Source organism: Pinus tabuliformis, chromosome 9, assembly GCF_031772625.1.
Source record: "Pinus tabuliformis cultivar Carrire ecotype Pingquan chromosome 9, CPIR1, whole genome shotgun sequence".
Lineage (NCBI taxonomy): Eukaryota > Viridiplantae > Streptophyta > Pinopsida > Pinales > Pinaceae > Pinus > Pinus tabuliformis.
The window spans coordinates 662,299,320-662,311,970 of record NC_142307.1 but is presented as its reverse complement, the minus strand read 5'-3'; the positions used below and the strand labels follow the sequence as shown (position 1 = coordinate 662,311,970).

General features: G+C 42.1%; 1 protein-coding gene across 2 annotated transcripts in view; it reads left to right on the top strand.

The window, feature by feature from the left end:
* PRT6 (proteolysis 6) overlaps positions 1-12,651 on the top strand; it is a 221,844-nt gene that overhangs the window by 18,744 nt on the left and 190,449 nt on the right. The window lies entirely within an intron of this gene.

The window sequence follows — 12,651 nt, the reverse complement described above, 5'->3', positions numbered from 1 at the left end:
TTTTTCGACATCTTCAGCCAGTGGGCAATCATCATCAGCAAACAAGCCAGTGGGCGTTCATCAAATTGTGTCAGTGGACACCGGATGCTGTTTTCAAGCAAAGGACACTTGAATTCTTTTGCGGCTTGGCACATGATGGAGTTGTCAAGCGTCCCTCTGAGATGAAACAGTCATGCAGCTGACTCAGTCTCTTCATTTTGTGGTTTGTTCAGCATCCAGATTTGGCGGTTTTTTCAGGCAATGTTTTTGAGGATCAACATGAGAACTTGGAAGATGGTTCCTCGTTCTTATTTTGGATTTATCATTGAAGGGGGGAATGTTAGACTCTCTCATAAAACAATAATAAATCCAAAATAAATAAATTAATTAAATATTCCAAGTTAGGAATTTGTGCCAAACTCTTGGGTTGTTCCTCTAAGATAGGAGTTAGTTTAGGTAACTCCTATATTGGTGTGTGTCTGGTGAGAAATTGTCTCAACCAAAGGAGAAATTATCTCAACCAAAGGTGTCTAAGATAGCACACACTATCTTGAGAACACTGTCTCTCATCTATTTATTTGTAACACTATTTCAATTATTTTGATGTAAGAATGAGAGTGAGAGAATACATGAGGCTTCAGCCTTTTTCCGTCAATATTGTGTCTCTGGTTTTTATATGTGTTTTGCTGTAATGTGTCTGAGTTAATCTCATTCTCATCACAATCTTCTCCGGGGAAATTTTTTTTCTTTTCCCTTTGGAAAAGTCATAATTTTCATTAAGCAAAGAAAATTACATTTTGTAGATGCAAAAACATATGTTGTACGTGAGGCATAAAGCCCATCAAGTTTGAGCAGTCAAGAAAGAGGTGTACTCCACGCAGGGAGACACTGTTCTGTCACTGAGATTGCAAGATAAGATAAATACTTACTCTACGCAGAGAGTATTAAATTGCCATATATGAGTCTATTATCATTGTGCATATAAAATTATATAAACAAAAAGTCTTTTCAGGCTCCTACTGAGCTAGTTAATCTGATATGTCTATAAATGGTCTATGATAGTGCTGATGGAAGGTTCCATCCTTCTGCTCCAGTATCCTCCATGTCCCTATAAGCCTGTGCACTGCTTCCTTGGATAGTAGATCGGCAATTGTGTTTCGCTCCCTGTATATGTGATGACAAACAAAAGCGTCAAATAAATTGATGAGTCTGTGGACTTCTTCCATGATATGCCTCAGAGAATATGCATTACAATTTGCAGTTTTATTTATCCAATTGCATACAATTTTTGAATCTCCAAATAGTTGTAAGTTTCTGCATTGTTTTTCTAGTGCAAATTGTATGGTATATTTGGCTGTGATAAGCTCAGCAAAATTGTTAGTGCCTCTGCCCAGTCCCATTTGAATTTTGAAAAAATGAGATTCTGATAGGTGTAGTATAGCACCTCCCCCACATCCAATGTCTTGTGCTGAGCCATCGAAATACGCCCAGGGATGTGTATGGTTTATGTTTTTAGGTATGATGTGCCTGGGAGTAGAGCTAGATTCATCCTCAGGAATGAGATGGTAATCAGCTAGGATGCGGGCTGTGATAGTCGACCAGTAGGGGGGAGAGTTCTGAAAAATATATCTATTTCGGGCAATCCAAATGGCCCAGCAAGTAAGAATGGGGATATTTTTGGCTTTTGTTGAGGGGCGACAGACCACCATGCTTCCCAGGCCTCACAAACTGACATGCCCTACCATTGTGGAAGTGAGGGTAGATGAGAGAGTATAGAAATCCATAGCTCTTTTATGGTCGGGCACAAGAGGAAAAGATGATCCATAGTTTCGTTGTCAGATTTACATAGACCGCACCAGAAGGGTCCATGAAAGGATCTTTTGCTTAAATTTTCTCCTGTGGGGATCTTGTGCCTCAGAATGGTCCACATGAGGAGCCTCGATCTTGGTGGTGCTTTTAATTTTCATATGCTGCTCCACCATGTTTCGCACTGCGGAGGTTTTTTTGAGTCCATTAAAACTATATAACTTGCTTTTGGTGAGTATTTCCCGTGCTTTGCCGGTGCCCAAATTAACTCATCCTCCCCTTCCCATATTCTGATGTGAGATTTAGTAAGGGCCTCCGTGTATTCTTTCCAATGCTGCTGCCATAGCTGAGGGATCTGCAATACCCTCCCAGTTTTCCAGGCTTGTTGTGTATATGATGAGTGATCACTATTCGCTATGTGGCTAAGATGAGTGATCCCTCTGACAGTGAGGTGGATTCTAAGCTCTTAAGGGAGCCTGTGAGCATTTTCACATCCGATCCAGGGATCTATCCCAATTCTGACCGCTACTCCCGATTGTACTCTCCATGTGAGACCATCCCTAATAAGAGGCATTGCTTGCAGAACCGCTTTCCATATGTTTGATTTGCCACCATAATTCTACTGAGGTTGTCGTAGCCATTCCATGAGGTTTAGAGGAGTTGTGTATTTAGAGATGGCCACCGTTGTCCATAAGCTGTGTGATGTGATTAGCTGCCGCCTTAGTTTGGCCGCTAGGGCTGTAGAGAAAGTGCCTAGGCTTTTAATTCCCCAACCTCCCTATTTCTTTAGGAGAGCTAGGGATTCCCAATTGGTCTAAGCAAAGATCTTTCCTGATTGCTTCCCTTTCCACGAGAATATGCAACATAGATTTTTGATTCTTGTAAGGATTCCCCTTGGTAACCAGGCTAACGACATCCAGTATACTGGAGTTGCTTCCAGAACTACTTTGATGAGGATCAGTCTTCCTGCTCTCGATAAATATTTGTGGTACCAAACGTTTTTCCATCTTGGTGATGAGCCAAATCCAATCTGCGTTCTTATATCCAAGGGGCTTTAATCTATAGCCCAAGTATTTGAGACCCTCCTCTAGATGTAGTAGGGTATAGGGGAATCTTCGCAGGGCATAATGTATCTCGTATGGGGAGCACCCTATAACCGTTATGGTGGACTTTGCATTGTTCACCATCATGCCTGTGGCTGATAGAAAGATAGAGAAAGTGTTTAGTAGAGAAGTCAAATCACCATTACTCCCATTAAGGAAGAGCAGAACATTGTCTACAAAGAGTAAGTGCGTCAATGTGCATCCATCTGCGATCCAGATACCTCTTAGTCTTCCCCGACGATGTTCCTCCTTTAAGATTCGGCTGAGACCTTCCATGATGAGTAAGAAAAGTAACGGGGACAGTGGGCATCCCTGCGTGAGACCTCTCTCGGAGTGAAAGAAGGGTGATGCCGCCCCATTTATAAGAACACTGAATGATACATTAGTAATGCAACACATAATCCACCTTATGAACTCGTATGGAAATCCTAAGTGAGTTAAGATCATTCTAATATATAGCCAATTTACTCTGTCAAAGGCTTTCAAGAGATCTACTTTTAAGACCATACCTTTAAGTTTCTGTGTCTGAATAGAGTGCAAGATTTCTTGTGTCGTTCCGACAGCCTCATGGATTTGTTTGTTTTGCAAGAAGGCGAATTGTTCAGCTAAGATGTGGTTGGACAGGATCGGCCGGAGACGGTTGGCTATGATCTTGGAAATGATTTTGTAAATACAGTTACACAAGGAAATGGGCCGAAAGTCATTGAAGGAGGTGGGATTGTCAGATTTGGGGATGAGAGCGATGAAGGTTGAGTTGTAGGCCTTCTTTCATTGGATCTACACTCTTCAATAACTTTTAGGAGCTCCCCTCCAAATATTTCAAAAAAGGCGGGTAGAATTTTACATTCCATCCATCCGGACCTGGGCTTTTGTCTTGTATGAACCATTTTAGGGTGGCTTCCAGTTCTCCCAAGGTGACTTCCTTTGTCATTTCCAAAGCATCCTCTTGGTCGACAAACCTTGGAAACAATTGAGTTGTTCTCATAATTTTAGCTAGAGTAGCATTTGGAGGGGCCTTGTAAATGTTCCTGAAATGAGCTGTAGCCAGGGCTACTAATATGGGGAAGGTATTTACTGTTTTACCCTGTTCATCTGCTAGTTGACAAATTGTATTTATTGCTTTGCGCCCATTCGCAAATTCATGGTAGAACTTGCCTCTTAGTCACCAACTTTCCTCCCTATCCTTGAGTATTTGACTCCTCTTAGCCAGAAGGGATGTTATATGGTATTTATGATCTGGGGAAGAGTAAATCCCTCCATGATTATTCTCAAAAGCCTCTATTTCTTCTTCGGTAGTCTTTAGGATAAGGTCTTCCAGGGTTCTCTTTTTGTGTGCCCATATTTTGGAGAGATTCTTCAGTTCTCTCAGATTTTGTGCAAAACCTTCTGAGATGTTCCTTCCTGCCACTGGGGGGTGAGTCTTCCAGAATTCGGTGACTAGTCTGATGTAGTCTGCATCTCTTAGCCATGCAGAGTTGAATTTGAAGGGGGCTTTTGGTTTGTACATACCTCCCGTTATTTCCAGGTAGATCGGCCTATGATCCGATATGCCCCCTGAACCAACCAACTATCTAAATCCATGACCCAAGTTCAGCAGGTGCTCCTTGATGAGGAATTGATCTAGTCTCCTGGATAGGCTGTCCTCGCCTGATCTATTGTTTCTCCATGTAGGTTGGATTTTGGAGGAGGCGATATCAATAAGATTATGTTCCTTTAGAATGGTCTCAAAAAATTCCGAGAGGATGTCTCTTTGTGCATTATGCCTCATGATTCCGCGAATCCAATGGAAAAGTTTAGATCCCCCCCAAGATGAGCTTATCCTGTTGCAGAATGTGAGATTTTAGCAGCCTATTCCAGTATTCTTCCCTATTGTGATAGGGACCATAGATATTAATAATCGTAAGCTCTGTATCGAGTTTTGATGAGTATATGTATGCTCAAATGTGTCCAGGCTTCCCCATATGTTACAGATTTTGATGGAACGGGTGTTAACTCCCAGAGCCAAACCCCCTCATCGGCCAATTGCATCAAGAGAGTGAAAAGTCCACCCTGGTAGCCATGATTCAAGAAGGTGAGTGATAACACTAGCCTGTCCTAGGGTTTCTTGTAAGAAGAGGATATCAATGGATTCAGATTTTAGCAGTCTTCTCATGGCTAGTTTTTTGTCAGGGCTAGCCATCCCTCGACAGTTGAAAGATAGCAACGTCATGGAGGGAGGTGCACAGGGGTATTCACTGCTCTAAGTACCCAATTCTCTTCCCTGGCTTGTAGAATGGATTTGGATACGGAGGAGGGTCTGCCTTGAGGTTGCTTCAGAGGTGGGGGAGAGGAAATCAGGCCTATACCCAGGGTATCAGGATCCTGTGATCGAATCTGAGAAGGAAGGCGGTATCTGGTGGAAGGAGGGATAGGTGGAGGGGTAGATGCAGGGATGGATGAGATGGCTTGGGGGTCCTCGGGAAAAGATGGCGGGGTGAAGGATATGGTGGGAGAGGAGGGTTTAAGGGGACATGCCAGAGTATGGGTGGGTTATTGTTGAGGTCAGAGAGCTGAACATTATTTGATGTAATGCAAAATGTTGAAGCAGTAGAATAAGTAGAGGAGGAGGATGAATACAACATACCTGTGGAGAATGCAGCCTCGGTAGCCGCCCTTGCTCTGGTCAGAGGTGGAGAGGGTGGTTCGAAAGGTGCTTTCCCACGCTTGTTCCTGGCCTCCTTTGAGGGTGCCTTCTCTGCCTCCGTCTGTGCCAAGTTTATTGCTTCTTCAGCCGAGGGGGGCTACCCTGTGATTGTGAGCTTTTTTGCAGAATTACCTTCGCCTTTTCTCCATCTCTCGCCTTCCTATTCAAAGGGAAGTCCTTGAAAAGATGTCCCACCTTGTGGCATCGTCTGCAGCGAAACGAGACTCCTTCGTAATCTAGGGTTTGTTGCTGGGAGAGAGTTCTCCATTGCAATGTGATATGCTCCTGGAGACCCCCCCTTGTGTCTAGATGAACCAAAACCCTGGCATAAGCCATCATGCCAGTAGCCAAGTAAGATCTATCGTGCTCTAGGTATGTGCCAAGTGTGTTGCCGATGCGTCGAAAAATGTCCTCCGACCAGAATTGGAGGGGTAATCCCGGAAGCCGAACCCAAATAGGCCCAACTCCTATCTGTTCTTTTTCCAGATCGAATAGAGGGTTCCATCGACGGAGGAGGACTGGAGCGTGTTCAAAGTGCCAAAAGGAGGATATGACCCAATTTGTGTGCTCGACTCTGGCAAAGCGTAGAGCGAACCAACCCCTAACAAAAGTTTTTACAAAGGGAAGGTTGGCCAGGTGCTGCCCCCATACCTTAGAGGTCCACAGTTTTAGTCGAGCCGCTGTGTAGCTTCTGCCTCGAATCCTTCCCACCAGAACGCGGTCCGCCGTATCCATGGTGTCGCCCCACTGGATATCTTCCCCAAGCCTGATAATGACGTCTTCACCTTTGGATTTGAAGCACTTGCGCTTCTTGCTTGGCCTAGCAACATCTTCAGGGGAGTCCGGTCGATCCTCGAGCTGAGAAGGGTTTGAGGGAGGGTTTCCAGTGCTGAGATGTTTGTCCGCAGGGATAGGTTCCGAGAGCAGGGGGACTGCCGAGTAGCTACCCAATGGAGGTGCCGCAGATGCTGTGGCTTGAGGGTTCCCTTGTACCGGATTCGGGTTTCTCGGGGGGTAGTTTAGAGAGTCGTCAGACGGGGGGGGGGGGAGAGGGTTATGCGAAGATTCAGCCATGAGATTAGGGTGAAGGCAGTTGGACGCGAAGTTAAAAGCAGAAGGTGACTGTGGCGGGGAGGATGGTACCGACCATACCGGAGGAGGCTCGGAGAAGGTCACGGTGGAGCTGGAGGGTCCCGAGATCGAGGGCAATCTAGCAATGGTGGTCGTTAGATCGCAACAGAAGGGGAGGAGGTCTTCCGCGGCGAAGCGAGCAGTTGTCCAAATGTTAACATCCTCCAACCGGTCCTTCGAGTAATCCACTAAGTCTATCTCCATGCCTGTTCCGAGAAGTTCTCCGCCAGCTATCTCCAGGACTATCGAAACTGTCGCTGCAATGGAATGTCGGGTAATAGGCAGGTACGCAGTAAACAGGGCGGAACACAGAGTTACAACGCCATTACGGTATGCCTATTCAGGTTACGGGAACTGCCGCGGTCTAGGTGACCGGAAGTACCACATGGCGACAACTAGGGTGTAGGTATGGCATCTGAGGAAAACTTGTTAGAGAGCTCTTCAAATTTATTTATCTTTCAAGTTCAGGAAAAATACATTTGCAGACAAAACAAAACAGCAAAATACAACCTTTCTCTTCAGCCCAAAACTCCTTGAAAACTGTGCCCACTTTTGCCTCGATTTTTGTGCCCACTTGAAGCTGAAAATATGTACTGTACTGTACTATACAGATTTCCGTACCAATGTTCTGATTTTTTTCTTCGTTTTTTCAAAAACTTGTCTCGAACAACGTGCAACTCAGAACATTCAATGTTGTTCGTCTTGTACCTTATGCTGTCTTCTATGCCTTGATTTCTGTGCCCAACTTTCTCCAGAAATCACTCCTTCAGCTTGCTGCAACAAATTTCTCCTTCAGAACTTTTCTCCAACTCTCAACCTCCTTTCTCCAATCTGCTCATGAAGAATGAATGTAGTCTCTCTTTTCTTTTCCCCTTTTTGTTTCCCTAAATGACTTTTGGGCAACCCTAAGATCTAATGGCTCAGATTCATTTAGATCAAGGGATGAGAATAAATGTGCATTTATTTCTCACTTTCTGTTTTTTAACTCACCCATTAAATAAAGTACCCACATTGTACTTTATGTTTAAAGTCACTTTTTACTTTATAATTTAACATTGACTTCACCACTTATAAAGTCACTTTTACTTTATAAAGTCACACTTAGGAAAATAATTATTTTGGACACTTTTCCCTAGGTAGAGACTAACCCATGGGAAACCACTTGTCCAAGGTACTTTAAAAATCAACACTCCTTACCGAGGGAAGTGTTTCTCACCACACCCATCTTGTCCCTGAAATGGACATGCTGGCCTCTTGGCGAGGACTTCGTGAGAACATCGTCCACCTGCTCATCTGTTGATATATACTCCAGCTTCACTGCCCCCTTCTGAACATAGTCCTTGATGAAATGATATCTGATGTCAATGTGTTTTGACTTGTCATGAAACACTGGATTCTTCGTGAGTTTAATGAAACACTGCTTATCACAGTGAATAACCGTCGGTCTCAACTCCTGATCAAATAGGCCATACAACAACTTGTGAAGCCAAATGGCCTCACAACTAGCCTGGCTAGTAGCCATATACTTAGCCTCAAAAGAGCTCAAAGCAACTGACTTTTGCTTTCGACTGAACCATGACACAACTGCCGAACCCAATCCAAAGCAACACCCTGAAGTGCTTTTCCTGTCAGAAGCACAACCTGCCCAATCTGCATCTGTGTAACCTGCCAACCTCACTCCATCTCCCCGCCTATAGTCCAGACCATAATCAACAATCCACTGCACTTAGCGAAGAATGTGCTTTGCAGCTACCCAATGCACCCTCTTGGGCTCAACCATGAATTGGCTAAGTGTGTTCACTGCAAAGCATATATCTGGCCTAGTGTTGACCAGATGAAGGACCCAATAATCTGCCTATACAATGTGGGATCCACCAAACTAGAATCTGGATGAAATAGATTTGGATAATTGATTCCCCATTTCTTGTATGATTCCGATCCATGTACAAGGCTAGGAATGGTGAATTTGGTAACTGTGGCAAGAATAGGTTGATGAATAAGAAATGTTAGGCATGCCATCCCCCATATTTGATCTACTTGTTGTGACTAGCACAAAATAAGTAGTAATGTTTTCCATCAATAATAATAAATTATATGTTAATGTTTCATGAAGGTATGCTACTTTAAAAATAATATTTTGAAAGAAAGCTATATATATGACTATTTTGTAGAAAATCCTCCAAAGTTACGAATAACTATGAATATCTTCATTCTCAAATATGTTTAATGTTTAAAATGGGCATGCTAATTCATTTTTTTTTAATATTTTGGAAAAAACAAATATTTAGGCAAATTTAATAGCGATTTAATTCAAATCTCAATGGAAAATTTGAATTCTTACTGAATTTGAATTCAAACATGAACATGAACCATGCAACATAGCTCAGATACAAAAAGGATATTGGACTTGATGTTTGTGTCCAAGAGGAACATCTTGTCTGAGATAACCTAGGAATGGTTATGGAAGCACTATCTCTCAAGAATGGTAAATGAGCCATATCCCTTGGTGAGTTGAGACTGGAGGGCATGCCACATGTGGAAATGAGGTCCTCTGAATTGTATCCCAAAGTATGTGTAAGCTTTGGTGACCTCAATCTATTTTTCTTGGAAGTAGAAACAATGATGAGATGGAGCATGCTTTGATGCATTGAAGACCACAAGCTTGGTTTTACCCAAGTTAATTTTCTATCATCAAAGGTCATAGAAATTGGAGAAAGCGTCGATCTGCCTTTGAAGGTCCTTATTGAGGATGAGGATAAAATCATTAGTTGAAAGAAGCATAGATATCAACATGTGGTGTTGAAGACGATTGTTATAATCTTGACTATGGAGAAAAGACTTTAACACATCAATGTAGAGATCCCAAAATGTGGTGGTGAGAGAAGGTATCTTTTCTTAACCCTCTTGGTATTTTAGATGAAATCTAAAACATTGTAGAACATTGTTGGTTGTTTGAAGGTGACTCTAAATTGACTATAGAGTCTCATGATGGCAATCGAGAGTGTCTTCAAAGTGCCAATGGCGTGGAACCTTTAAAGCAAGGCCTCTCCCAGGTTTGTGTTTTTGAAAGGCCACAAAGCAACAAAGAAATTCAGACTTTGGAATTTGGAATAATATTTTTTGTATTTTGGAAAAATAAATATATAGATAAATTTAATGGTGATTTATTTCAAATCTCAACCGGAAATTTGAATTTTATCCAAACTTCATTATTGCTAAACTCAAACATGAACAAGAACCATGTGACATAACTCAGATTCAAAGAGGATCTTGGACCTAATGTTTTTGGTCCAAGAGGAGCATCTTGGTTGAGATATCCTAGAAATGGTTATGTAAGTAGTAGCTCTCAAGAAAGGTGAAGGAGCCATGTCCCTATTAAATCTTCGAATACCAGCCCATATTTGTTTTCTCATGACAATTATTTATTCCCATTAATTCTAAAATATGCACAACAATTCTTCGTCATTCATTAATATGGAAAATTAGGTTTTTTGACCCATAGAGAATTACAACAAAAATACATTTACTGGAACCTGTAACTCGACGCTCGTAGGATGAATTCAGCCCAAGGAATTTCACCTCTTGGAAATTGACCTTTGAAGGAACTTGGCTTGCAGAATTTCGGCATAGCAATTTGCTAGCAAATCGACGTTGCACATTCCCTTCAAGCTGCCACTACGCCTTAGGAAATTTGGCCCTGGCAAATTGGCTTCTCTAATTAAATTGACCTCCCTCTCTCTTCAACAACTTGACCCTACAATCTCTAGCAATTCGATGTCTTGGATACACCCTTGAATTCTCATGTACTCTTCCTCCTCTGCGCATTAGTCTACTGAGGCACTCTCACTAGAGAAAATCACTTTCTCTTGTTCTGTCTCCTCTCTTCTATCGTCACCTTTTCCTTAGGCTTCTTTTTATAATCTTCATTAGGCCCATCCCTAACCCTAATCTCCCTTCTAGAAGATCAAAGAGATCAATGGTTGAGATCATTTCTAAGTCACTTAAATAATTGAAATTATTTATCTTAGAAAATGACCTAATAGTCCATAATAGTTAATTGACTTTAATTATTGTACTTTTACTAAGTTAGACTTAGGAAAGAAGACATAAATCACTTACTCCACCAAGCAAGCACTTAAAGAGGCAATAAATCATCTTCCACATGCTAAGACACCAACCCTATGCTAAAGACCTTTTAAAGCTACTATAAGCTTCAAGAATCCCTTGGCGAGTCAAGACTCGAGGGCACGTTGCATGTTGAAACGAGGTCCCGTGAATTGTGTCCCAAAATATGTGTAGGTTGTGATGACCTCAATCTTTTTTCAATGGAAGTAGAAACAATAATGAGATAGCGCATGCTTCGACGCATTGAAGATCACAAGCTTGGTTTTACTTGAGTCAATTGTCTATTGTTGAAGGTCATTGAAATTGCATAGAGCATCGTTTTGCCTTTGTAGGCCCTCAGGTGAGGAGGATGAGGATCAAATCATGAAAAAAAGAAGCATAGATATCAACACGTGGTGTTGAATTCAATCATCATTGTCTTGAATATGCCCTTGGGGAAAAGACTTCAACACATCAATTTAGAGATTGCAAAAAGAGGTGGTGGGAGAAGGTATCCTTTCTTAACCCTCATAGTATGTTAGATGAAATCTAAAACATCGTTGTTTGTTTGAAGGTGACTGAGAATTGACTGTAGAGTCTCATGATGGCAACTGAGAGTTACTTCAAAGTGCCAATGCCTTGGAGCCTTTAAAGCAAGGCCTCTCTTAGGATCATGTTTTTGAAAGTACACAAAGCAATAAAAGACTTTGGAAGAGCAATGAGTAGCCTCCTCAACAATGGATTTTCATGTGAAAATTTGGATAGTAGTTTGGTAATTTGGGTAGAGACTTGCGTGTCCTTTCACCTAAGCTTCCTTCTCTTAAGCTCGTCTGAAAACCATGAGTACAATAACATATAGCTTGGGTGGTCTTGTTGTGATTCAGATCTCAGCTGGCCCTCAATTTGAGGATTGGGTAGATGATGTATTGAGACCAAAATTGAGACAAACCAAAGCAAACAACATGATTAAACAAAACAACTATGTGAGAATCAAGGGGGTGGATACCATGTTTGAGGAACTCAGCTTGGAAGCCCACCTCAAAAGCTACTTTCCATTGCTCATGACTATGATTGTATGTTTTATGTTGATGAAGGAGAAAAGACGACAAGAGCACGTGCCAGGGGAAGGGGGAGAGTCGGGGGAGAAGGGCTTGCCTAGGAACACATAAAGGGAGGTTATATGAGTGAACATGGATTGGGGATATAAATCTGGGGTGCACCAAGAGATTTTGAGCGAGTAGTAGAGGGATTCAAAAATATTGTTGCTTCACAAACAAAGCAAAACCGCCTTTTTATGGCGGAGGAGTTGAAACCTTACTAAGCATACAGGCCATTGGTTCAGGGCCATGGGGAGGACTCAATATGTGGATGCCTCAACCTGTGAAGATCTTGAGTGCGTAAAAAATTGCAGAGCCAATGGTGCATTTGATGTATGCATCCCAAGCTAGGGCAATAGGACATTGCATAAAAATTGACAATGGTGGATTAACACGAGTGGACGTTAATACTGTTGACAAACAGTAAAATCCAAAGTAGGGCATTGCCTCATTCAGGGCTAAGGTGTCCAGGGCAGTCAACCTTAAAAGAAAGCCGACATTGCTCAGGGGACACCCTGGCCATGGGACTTGCTGATTCCTGGATGTGTTTCTGATCCATCTCTGATGGAAGTTCTATTCTATTAATATTTAAATAAGTTGATTTCATATATGCATGGGTGTCGAACCAATCAGTTATTTTGTATGATGCCTAATATTATTTTTTAGTTAATCTTGCACATATATTGAAAAAACAGTATCAACTTTTCTCAATGCGAAACCTGAGAATCTCCATTTCTTGTTCTAAAAG